Genomic DNA, 12,363 nt, shown 5'->3' on the forward strand with positions numbered 1-12,363 from the left:
ACATACTCACCTTAAAACTTATTTAGGCTATCCCATCTAAGCACTCTGAGCTTATAAGGTTTACTGCTCTCAGATCTGGTCCTTATTTCAGATTTGGACTAGGGATACGAAAATGCAACATCATTTTGGAACATTAAGATGCTGACAATGTCTATGTCTCTAAAGCAATAACATAGGTGGACACTTTTCTTCAATCCACATCGTAATTAGAGACTTTATAAAGGATCTTATAAAATCTGGAGTCAGAAAGATTCATCTTCCTTGATTTCAAATCTCAATTCTCAAACACTTAACTAGTTGTGTGACCCTGGAAAATTTATTTTACCCCTCTTTGCTTTAGTTTCCTCATTTCAAAATATACTGAAGAAGGAAATGGCAAACTTCTCTAGTACCTGTGCTAAGAAAACCCCAAATAAGGTCATGAAGAGTTAGATATGACTAAACCACAAAAGTCAAACTGTAAAGACATTGGTTTTACTCAACTATATCCAAGTCTCCAAAAAGACTCTATTTTCAGAATTGGCCAGGATTGGTGCTAGGGACAATTTAGAAAGAATGAGCAAAGCACTATCTCCCACCCCAATCTCTTTAGAAGTTATCAGTCCAGAAGTCACTGTCTCTGTCTCTGTTTTTTTGGTATTTCTTGCCCCCAAACCCTCCTATTCATTTCCATCCCCAAAGTCTCTTCCTCTGCCCCTCTAGCTTTCCAGGATAAATTCTGGTTTTTCCTTTTATTCCTAATTATTTTGGATTCATACTAGAGGCAATAATTAGCAAATACTTGGTAATTGTCACGCATTTTGTCATTAGCACTCTCTCTCTGCTTCTCTATTACTAGACATATGAAAGAAATGACAAAGATATTTTAAGGGATATGTTTCAAGAGTAAAAAAAGAAAGTTCAAAGGATATGAGGACCTTTATAACAGGATATAATTTCCTGCCTTCTTGGTATTTCCATCCATTTCCTTCTAGTGGACTTCCAGGAATGGGTAGAAGCTGACATGATCACCTTTTACATTAATGAATTTCATGGCAAAATGGTCTTCAGTGTAACCAAATCCATGGTAATGTGCTTTCATGAAAATAGACTTTTTTAAGCTAGAAAAATAAAATGTCAATCCCCATTTTCCCCAATGCATACACAGTTTCTAAAAGAAATTGAGTTCTAATCAGATGAAAATGAAGGAAAAATAGAATTCTATGACTATCGGTTTTTACAATTAAACAGAAGTATTTTTTATTATTTTGTAAAAGAAATTTTGTAATTTTCACACATTTTAAAAAGCTGAGGGCCTTCTTTTTTTTCAGAGAAACAAGTAGTAGCAGTAAAAAAAAAATAAATATTTTCCTCAAGCTTTTTACAACTATGAAATTTTGCACTCTGCCTAGTGATTTCCACTGAGTTCAAAGTATCCTTATGGTGTTTTCTGGGTTCCCTCGACACTAGCCTGTGAGCAGCAGTAAGTAGATGGGAATGAGGCTCAGGAGGAGGAGGGAGAATATAGCAATTACAACTTCCTTTCTCAGTTTTCTCCTAGCTGAAAATTAGATTTGCGAATGTTCAACAACTGAATTTCTCTTAAACTGTGAAATTTTGAACTTTATTACTCTCAGAGAGGTAATATAACATAGTAGAAATAAATGAGTCTTGGAGTCAGGAAGATTGGGGTCACATCTCCCCTGAGACATATACAGGTTGTATGATCCTGAGCCAATCATTTTCCCTCTTAGTGCCCTAGGTCAGTGGTGTCAACCTCAAATAGAAATGGGTTACTACAGATTTCATAATGATTTAGAAAATCACAAATTAACATTACTTATGCTATATTATAAAGTATTTTTATTTATTTTGGAAAGCATTTTCCAATTACATTTGAATCTGATGCAGGCACACTAGAGAGTTTTGTAAGCAGCATACTGTGACACCCTCTGCTCCTAGCAATTCTCTAATACTATAAATTACAGAGAGGAGATCAATTGTTTTCAGTAGAGGGTTTCTTCCTATGGAACTTCTCTAGCTCAATGAAATCACCATTCCAGTACAAACCTTAGCTGTAATTATAATTTGAAATGATTCAGAATATCTTAAACTATTTTCTTTTTCTCTTTGGTTTGGAACTTTCTGTTTCACCTTCAAAAAGTTCATGCTTGCTTTGTTGATCTTCTTTGAGACATCATTCTCTATCTGGTACTTTTACCCCTTAGGGCAGATTTGTGATTGGAGTGTCAATGAACTCAGATTGCAATGCATATTTTGGTTGATATGTTATTTGAGTCAAACAGAAAATACAGTATAAAATATTCAAGCAGCAACTCACACCAGAGTTTAAATTTACTGAATACATCAAAAAGTTTGTGTAGAAGAAGGAAGAGCTCCTGAATTGATTCACTGCTCAAAAGTGTCCATTTCATGTTTCTTGGACTATCCCTAACTTATAGATTGCTATGCTAAATTCAAGTTTGTACTTTTTACTGAGTTTCCTATTTCAAGATGTGCTTTATGCTCCTTTGGAAAAGAGTGGTACTTTCATCAAAAATTCCACTCTGTTTGATCTTTGTGGTAAAATAGCTTCTTGGCAGTAAGGTCCAAAGGAACAAAAATTAAACATTTAGTCAATTTCGTGTATTCCACCTATGATCCATGTTTTCCCTTCCTGCTTCTCTTAGAATGTCAAGCATCTCTATTAGTGAAAAAAAAATCTGCAAGTTGTTATGGAATTCTAATACTCCAATAATATGCTGTCAAAAGGCTAGCTGCCAGGCTGTGCAAAGAGCAAGATGATGTGCCATCATCAAGAGTCAGGCAATTTGAGAAACAAAGCAGAATAGGAGAGTTAAAAAAAAAAACAAAACTCTACTTCCAAAGTCAATGGCACAGCTTTTCTGTAGAAAAAAAAAAGCAATAACTCCTCCACTGACATGTATTCTCATCTCCTCCAGGGTCCATACATGTATATAGAAATAGAGATATAAACATACATGTAAAGATAAACATGTGCATATGCATATGTACAGTGTCTAAAATATGTATTACATGTAGATATGTTTATGTTGATATGTGTGTATGGATATATGTGGATGTATATCTGCATAGATATATGTACTTTTATTTTAATACAAGGACAATGTTCTATGTTCTGTACCATTCTATGGAATAGTAGAATATAATTTATGTACCATTTTCAAAACAAGAAGATACGCAACTAAAATGCTTGATAATCTTGGATGGAAAGTGCTGGTGGGAGAGGATAGAAGTATTCAAATTGGTTTGCTTATACTTCAGACTTAAACTTTGCTCCTTTCAGAATTTCACACATCAGATTAAATTTCACAGAACAAAATAAATCAGATTTGCTATGCCCTTTCCAGGGAGAGAACAAATGCTCCGGACGAGTGAGGAATTGAGTTACATTATAATATTACTAGTATTCATCCTGCATTTAGAAAGGAAAGAATTAGACTGAGTTGTTGTAGGAATGTCTAATGTATTTACTGTACAACAGACATAGCATGAATGCAGTCAGAAAGAAGCCACATAATGTAACAGACCCCCTAATAATACTAATAGGTAAAGGCAGGAAGCATTCATTCTCTCTCAGTGTCCTTCAGATTCATCAAGCTTCCTGCTCTAACTCTCCTAAAACATATACTAAAGTCCTTATTTTGGGTGCAGAACACTCATTAATACCAGTGGAAAAACTCACTTTCGTAAGAAATAAATGAGAAACCTTTATCATTCACCAAAGTGTTTATTTAGTTGTGTGAGAAGATTTTTTTCCTAGAAAGAATCAAATATTCTGCCCAGATCAAGTTGTTTTGAGCACAATTTAGTTCTTGAATCTCTTCAGATAAGATTCTGTGCTCTTATAACTTTAAAGTAGAAGATAGTGGGGGCAGCTGGGTAGCTCAGTGGATTGAGAGTCAGGCCTAGAGACAGAGGTCCTAAATTAAAATCCAGCCTCAGACACTTACCAGCTGTGTGACCCTGGGCAAGTCACTTGACCCCCATTGCCCACTCTTATCACTCTTCCACCTAGGAGCCAATACACAGAAGTTAAGGATTTAAAAAAATAAATAAATATATATGTAAACAAACAAACAAAGAAATAAATAAATAAATTAGAAGATAGTATTGAAGAAATTTAAAATTATAATAATAAGAATATTTTCACAGTTTGTGTTTTACAGTATTTTTAAACTCACCTGATAAATCACTACATTTTTTTCTGTATCTCCAACTCTTAGCAGAGTGTCTGACACATAGTAGGTTTTTAATCAGCATTGACCAATGATTGATAAATTACCAAATGTTAGAGTAAAGGAGGAAACGTCATTTATTTTATAAAATGAGAATTAGAAATAATCCTCCCCAGTTCAAATAAGAGTGAGATAAACTGAGTCTGGCTCTTTTTTTTTCAGCCCTTACCTTCTGTCTTAGAATCAATACTGTGTATTTGCTCCAAGGCAGAGATGGGGTAAGGACTAGGCAATGGGGCTTAAATGACTTGCCCAGGGTCACACATCTAGGAAGTGTCTGAGGCTAGATAGGACCTCCTGTCTCTAGGCCTGGCTCTCTATGAAGCACCAGCTGCCCCCTGATCTCTGTTTATAAACAGATAAGTAAATTTATTTATCCTCTGCAACAATTAATAGGAATCTTACAGAGATGGGAGAAAGGATGACATATATATATGTGTGTGTATATATCTGAATGCCTTATATGTACATATGTATGTGTCTGTATATGTACATACATGCATATATAAAATATGTCCATTTATATAATATATGTCTATGTGTCTGTATATAGAATGAGTAATTCAGAGTGAGAGATGGGAAGTCCTGGGTTCAAATCTAGCCTCAGAAACTTCCTAGCTGTGTGATCCTGAGCAAATCACTTACCACCCATTGCCTAGCCCTTACCACTCTTCTGCCTTAGAACTAATACACAGGATTCTAATATGGAAGATAAAGGACTATTTTTTCGAATGAGGTTCCATTGTATATTTATTTCTTACAAAGGAGGGCCTGCATAAGAAGGGAGCATTAATGTGTAATGATGAATATTTTTCAAAAAAGACAATAAAAGGAAAATCAATAAGACATTAAAATAAACAGAATAAAACAAAAAAATTCAGAAGGGAAAGCAAATAGCTATTTGTGTAATAAAGCGTTAAATTTAACATAACCTCAAAATAAATGTTACAGGAGTTCATGTCTTCATATATAATTTTCTTAATTATTCCTCTTTGTACTGGAATGCTCACATTTGTTGTTGGTTATTAGGTTCATAATACAAAGATTTTATAAAAGAAATTACTCTGTTAATGCTGATTAGGGTAAATCAAGTGAGTGGCCAGAGGGCCCAGTAGACAAAGTATTATAGTTGGAGTCAGGAAGTAATGAGTATTAAATGTAATAATATGTGTAAAACACTTGGCAAACATTAAAGTGCTAAATGAAAGTTACATTATTATTATTATTAACAACATATTGTTGGTAGATAATTAGACAACTTTTCCCATGATCCATGAAAGAAATAGTAAAAGCCTGAAATAGTATAGCTGCAGAGGGTAAAAAATAAGAAAGTACAAGATAGTTCTTTTTTTTTAATGTATTTGTAGAACTTGGCAACTGCAATAGTTGGATTGGAGAGGTATAAGCAAGTCAAAGATAATTGAGATTAGACCCCCTGGGACAGAACTCTCCTTTCCTTCATAGAAACATGGAAGTAAGGACTAGTAACAATTTTGTGAGACAATGAAGGATGATAATGCTTTTTTGATAATACTCAGATCTCCTTATCCAATCTTGACTTCTTTCCTAATTTCTTAGTCTCTCATTTCCAGCTTCATATTGAGTATCTTTAAATGAATATCTCTAAGTCCAAAACTGCTCATCACCACCCCCCAGCTTTCCTCTTCTTCTAACTTTCCTATTATTGAGGGTATCACCATCTTCCCAAATAGTTACTCAAAATCAAAACCAAATTTAAATGTCATCCCTGACTCTTCACTCTCCACCACCCCCATAATAAATCTGCCACCATGTCCTGCTGATTGTACCTTTGTAGCATCTCTTACACATACCCCATTCTCTTCTCTGACACTGCCTCACCCTAGAACAAGCCCTTATCACCAAATACCTGGACGACTGCACTATCCTCTGCTTGGTCTCCCTACTTGGGTTTCCCCTGACTTTAGTCAATATAGTCTCTTCAGCTGTGGAATCCTTCTTTCTTTCTTCTTTTGTTTTTTTCAAATATCTTAAAGATATTTTAAAATTAATATCCAATAACTAAATAATATGTTTAATAAAGTTTTATTAATAATAACTAAAGTAAGAGAACTAGCTATTCAGCCCTCTCACCAGAGCAAAAGAGAAAGAGGGAAGAGCTACAGAATTTATAAAACAATAACATAACCACACAAACGTGGAGGCTCAGGAGAGATTAAAGGGAATTTGGGGAAATAGTAAGGGATTTCTGTGGGATGAAGTCCAAGGTTCAAAATGTCCATTTAAGCAATAGTCAATAAATTCAAGTACTCACCTCCAAGAAGAAATAAAACATCCTTTGTTGGGCATTTAATTCTTTTCATAACCTAGTTCCGTCCTACCTTTTCAGTCTTCTTACATCTTATTCCCTATACACACACACTTTGTCCTCTGTAATCCAGTGACACTGATATCCTCACTGTTCCTTATACAAGACATCCATCTCCCTGCTTTGAGTATTTTTACTGGCTTGCTCCCATGCCTGGAATTCTGTCCTTCCTCATCTAGATCTTCTGGCTTCTTTCAAGTCTCAACCAAAATACCACCTTCTACAGAACTTCATGCTAGTTACTTCCTTCTGTTCATTATTCCAGATTATCATATATATATACATATATATATATACATATATGTATAGTTTATAAATACTTGTTTCCATGTTGTCTCCCCCATTAGGCAATGAGTTCCTTGAGAACAATGGCCTTTTGTTTTGGTTTCTTTTCCTTTTCTTATATTCCCACTGCTTAGCATGGTACTTGACACATTGTACAAGATAAATGCCTGTTGACTGAATGACTGACTGGGCATGCTAATGTGTGCTATTGATGTTTCTGGGCATATTCTCCATCTAGGAAGATGATGACACTGATTCACCATCACTAGGGTCTAAGCCTTGAGTCGTTTCTTGTTTATTTGTTTTGCTACAGTGGAATGAATTTGGACAGATGAATTTATACTCTTGCCTGCTGAGATAACCAGCCACAGACTTATTACCCCATTGTTTGCTATTTTCTGCCATCATTCAATAGTGTCCAGAAGCAAGCAACTTTACTGCATGTGATCACATAGTGTGATGACTCACTGTCACAATCTTGTCACTTAGAAGCAACCATATCCAAATCAATTCTGTACTGCATGTAACTCCTCTTATTGGCTCAGAACACATCAACATCTTTCTGAGTTGACTGGAATTTTATACCCGGAAATGAGAATGATAAACTCTGAAGGTTTTCAGAAACAATAAGAGAGAATCAGAATTCAAAATGATATTTTTCTCTTTTTTACTCTTCTAGGGTTTTTTTTTGTACTCTTTGTATATTTTCCCAGTTCATAATGAAGGCTTCATTTTTTTGTGAAAGGTGAATATTTTCCTTACATTTTCACCCATATAAATTTGGTTTCTAGCATATGCCTGCATTATTTTCTTTGATTCTCTAGGAGGTAATTAATATAATAAATTTGCTGTTCATATTCTCACATTGAGGTATTTCTTCCTATCATTTCAAGATTAATTCCTATACTCAAGGAAACTGGATTTTGCAATAACCTAGAGAGGTACAGATAGCATGATTATTTACCACACTGTTGTGATAGTAACTAGTTAATATTCCCATATATTTAGAATACTTAAATTCTTCAAAATTAGTGGTTATTTTTTGAAAAATCAGACTATGAAAGTCATAGGTAATTTGAGAGGAAATAACTACCTTCTTGCTCTCCATCAAACTAAATGTAACCCCTCAAGTAAGAAAAGTAAATGTTTAAAGAAATTATGAAGAGTAAAATAGAAAAAAAGCAGAGACAATAGTACATTACATATAATCACAGGAATATGATTTGAAGAATGATTGTGTATGTCTATATCCAGAGAAAGAATTGATAAACAGAAGTAAGACATATATGTATCTTTTTGTCAAATGATGTCTTCTCTAATGGGGGAAAGGGAAGGGTGGAGGAAGTTATTTTATTTTAATGTATTTAAAGTAAAAACTAAATGAATAAATTTAAATAAAAATAAAAATAAGCTATGTGATAATGGGCAAGTTGCTTCACTATCTGGGACCTCAATTTCATAGTTATAGATTCCATTGTAAGTCTGGTAAAGCTATGGTTCCTTCTTAGAGGAAAGTTTTAAAATGCACAAAATGAAATACAAAGAATTACAAAGGAAATCAATTGTGTTGAAAGTCAGTTGTTTTTAAACAGATCATGAACCCCAACATTAGGAATTTTTGTAGTCCCTTTCAGCCGTAGAATTGTATTGTTTCTTGAAATCAATGGAGTTTTCATGGAATAGAAAAGCAGACAAGTATGCTTTGTTTTGGATTATTTATCAAGTTTAAAAAAATAGGGATTGAGATGACTACTGATCCTACAAGAATAAAATGCATCTTAACAGAGCCAGGGTCATTTATTTTATATTTGTTTACTTTAAGGAACTAAGAAATAAAGACCTGTATTGTCATCAGTTAAGGCAATTCTCAGTGTTTAAACTACCTCCACTTGTTTTATTGAGCTAGAAAAAATAATAGCAATTCATATGGAAACAATTTGGTCAAGAATATCAAAGGAGAGGGGAAGCAAGGTGGTTCAATGGATAGAGAGCCAAACTGTGGAGAAGGAAGGTCCTGGGTACAAATATGTCCTCAGATGCTTCCTAGCTATGTAACCCTGGGCAAGTCACTTAATTGCTATGGCTTCACCTTTACCTCTCTTCTGTCTTAGAACCGATACTTAGTATCGGTTCTAAGAGAAGATATGGGTTAAAAAATAGAATATCAAAGTAGTTAAGGTGAAAAAAAAACTTTTAAGGAAGATAATCTAGTAGTATCAGATTTTAAACTATATTAAAAAGTGGAAGTTATCAAAATTATCTGATATTGGCTAAGAAATAGAAAGATTCATTGGTGGAAGAGAACAGACATACAACAAAAGTAGTTAAAGATTGCAATAATCTTGTGTTTGATAAAAATAAAGATTCAAACTTTTGGGATAAGAATCTACTATTTGGTAAAAACTTCTGAGAAAACTGGTATAAGTTTAAAAAATTGCTCCAAGTATTATATTTTTATAAGATTTTTTAATAATTACTTGAAGTAGAGGAAAGTGATAGCCTTAGTAAAGAGAAGCTTCCCAGCTGGCTCACTCAGGAGAAGAGAGAGAGAGATGGCTGAATTACATAGAACTTTATATATACGATGTAAGCACATAATGTGGGGACGAAGGTTAAAGGGGTTCTGGGAAATGTAGTTCAAGGGTAGAAAGTTCTATTTACGCATTCCACCCCTTTGATCCTTTGGGAAACTAGTCACCCCAATGGATCATTTTAAACATAATCAACTTAAAAGATATTTAACTAAAGGTATATACGATATTGCAGTTTCTAAAGGGAAATTACAATAATTTGAGGATAAAAGGGAAATAGAAGAAAAAAAGAACAAAAACCAATGATTGCTATATTTATTAAAAGCCAATCTGGGAGCATAAGAATATACTTTCAAAACAAATGTGTTCAACCCTCCACAGTTCAAATCACCACATCTCAAAGTTTACTCTGGATCTTTTAGTGCAGTATGTGCTCTCTATGGGCATCTTCATGGCGCCTTCTCCAAACAGTTCACTTTCTGGATTTAAGGAAGTAGCAAGTTTCTTAACCTAAAATTACGATCAAAAGAATTTAAACTTTGCATTATAGAATAATAATACAATTCCCCCCTGAGAAGGGTGTTGACAAACACATGGATCACTCAGGGCATACATGGCTGAGTTATGAGGTATATAAATTAATTGTCAAAAGAAAATCAAAAACATCAAAAAATGCAAAGAAAAGAGAAAAAATAGTTTCTGGATGAAATATAAAATATTAAAGTCATATGTGTAAAAAATTCTAAGTTAAGGAAAAATAAGCCTATAATAGGTCCTTGAATCAGGGCCCAATTAAAATGATTCATGTCCCACAAGCCCGTACTAGCAATTATGCACTTACCCAATCAGCAGCCAGGACCACAAAAAATTACCATACTATGAAAGAAAGAAAGGAGACTAGATTTTAGCAGCAAATGGGAAATAGCATCCCCTGGTCTGATTTTGTCTTTTTTCTCAGGGATATGGGAATCAGGCTAGCAGCCAAAGTGAGGTACTCGATAGAATGTGGGACAGGGAAAACCTGCATCTGATATATGTCAAACAGCCACAGCATTAAATCTCAAGCAACTTCAAGTCCTCTTGTCTTGGCGCAGAGTCTCATCGGTCCCACTGAAAATGGTTGGTCTCTTTGACAATACTTGCTGGGACTATGCAGGTTCTTATGTGCTCCTTGGCACTGTGCAGAAGCTCTTTTTGTGTTCTCTTCTCTTGGAATCATTCACAATCATTAAGCAAAGTCACATAATATTTTAACAATCAATGGCACTGTTTCTGTAGTCTAAAGATTTTGAGTATGCATTGGCATTAGGGCTAATGGACATTTTAAACTTACCCTAGTGTAAAATCAAAAAAAAAAAAAAAGCCTTAATACTGGTAACATGTGCTTCAAGTACTAAAAAATGAGAGAAAAAAAGAAAAATTCAATACTACATTGCACATACAAGGAAAAAGAATAATAAAAATAAGGGTTTTAAAAATCAAAAATATATGGCTTGCAATCAGTGACACACTGTGTCAGCAAAGAAGAAGTAGAATACAAAGGTTTCTCACCCAAAAATGAGATCCATTTCCTTTTTAATTTGGCCATGATCCACAGTATGAGTACAACTGATTTTCACCAAATAACAGTTTTATAAAACAGTAATAAAGGGGTAATGCACATTCAAAGAAATACCAAAATTCCTAAAAAAATTTAATACCACATTTAATAACAATAGCAAACAAACCCGCTATCATTCAGATTCACATGAGTCTCTATAGCCACTTGCTCTGTGACATTAAAAAAAATTATGGCTCTTCTGGGTTAAGATGGCGGCAGAGTAAAAAGCAGTGCTTAACCTCTCCTAACCAAAACATACAGGACTACTCCAAGGGGACATAAAAACAAATCCAGATGAATGGAGGGAACCCACAACAGGGCTCAGCATGGAAGGTACGTGGAATCAGGGCATTTCCATGCTATAAAGGTGTGAAACAGCTCTCACTAAATCGTGGGCTGAGCAAATCCCCCCTCCCAACCCCAAACACACACACCACCTACAACTCCAAAGACAGCTCAAAAGAAATAGAGCAAGCTTGGGGCACCCATTGAGTCATTGGCAGCTCCAGGGCCTCTTCCTGAGAGCAGTAAGACTTAGGACCCCAAAAGGCTAAAGAACACACATGGACTTTGAGCGTGGACACAGAGCGCAGGCACAGGAGGAGGTGGACACAGACGCAAGCGAAGGCTCTGAAACCCTGAGTGGGGAACCAGTGCAGACTGGTATACGACTGTGGAAACAGCACCCTGAGACTTGTAAAAGAACCTCCTGCAGAGGATCAAGCAAGGGGGTCCACCAGCGGGCTTGACCTTGAGAACAACCAGACCTGAGATCTCAGGAGCCTAAAGAGCTCAGACAGACCCTGAGTGTGAGGATAAAGCTGAGAACAGGCTGGGCTAACAATGGCAACCCAGAATCAGGCCAAAAGAGAAAGATTAACAACAAGAAGAAGAAATCTTTAACACTTGACAACTTTTACACAGAGAAAATCCAGACAACCAAGCACACAGAAGAGGAAAACAAACAAGCAATCACATCCAGACCCTCCCAAAATAATGAAAACTGGTCACAAGCTCTTGAAGAGTTCAAATCTGAGATGATGAGAAAGTTGGAAAAGATTTGGCTAGAGAAATGGGAAATAGCTCAAAAGGAAATCAGGCAAGAAAATAACAGTTTAAAAGGCAGAATTTTGCAATTGGAAAGTAAGGCTCAGAAATCAAATGAATTGATAAGAAAATTGAACACCAGAAATTACCAGATTGAAAAGGAAAACCAGTCCCTAAAGGCTAGAATTGAGCAATTAGAAGCTAATGATCTCTCAAGACAGCAAGAACAAATAAAACAAAGTAAAAAGACTGAAAAAATAGAAAGAAACATGAAATATCTCAATGAGAAAGTGA

Source organism: Gracilinanus agilis, chromosome 1, assembly GCF_016433145.1.
Source record: "Gracilinanus agilis isolate LMUSP501 chromosome 1, AgileGrace, whole genome shotgun sequence".
Lineage (NCBI taxonomy): Eukaryota > Metazoa > Chordata > Mammalia > Didelphimorphia > Didelphidae > Gracilinanus > Gracilinanus agilis.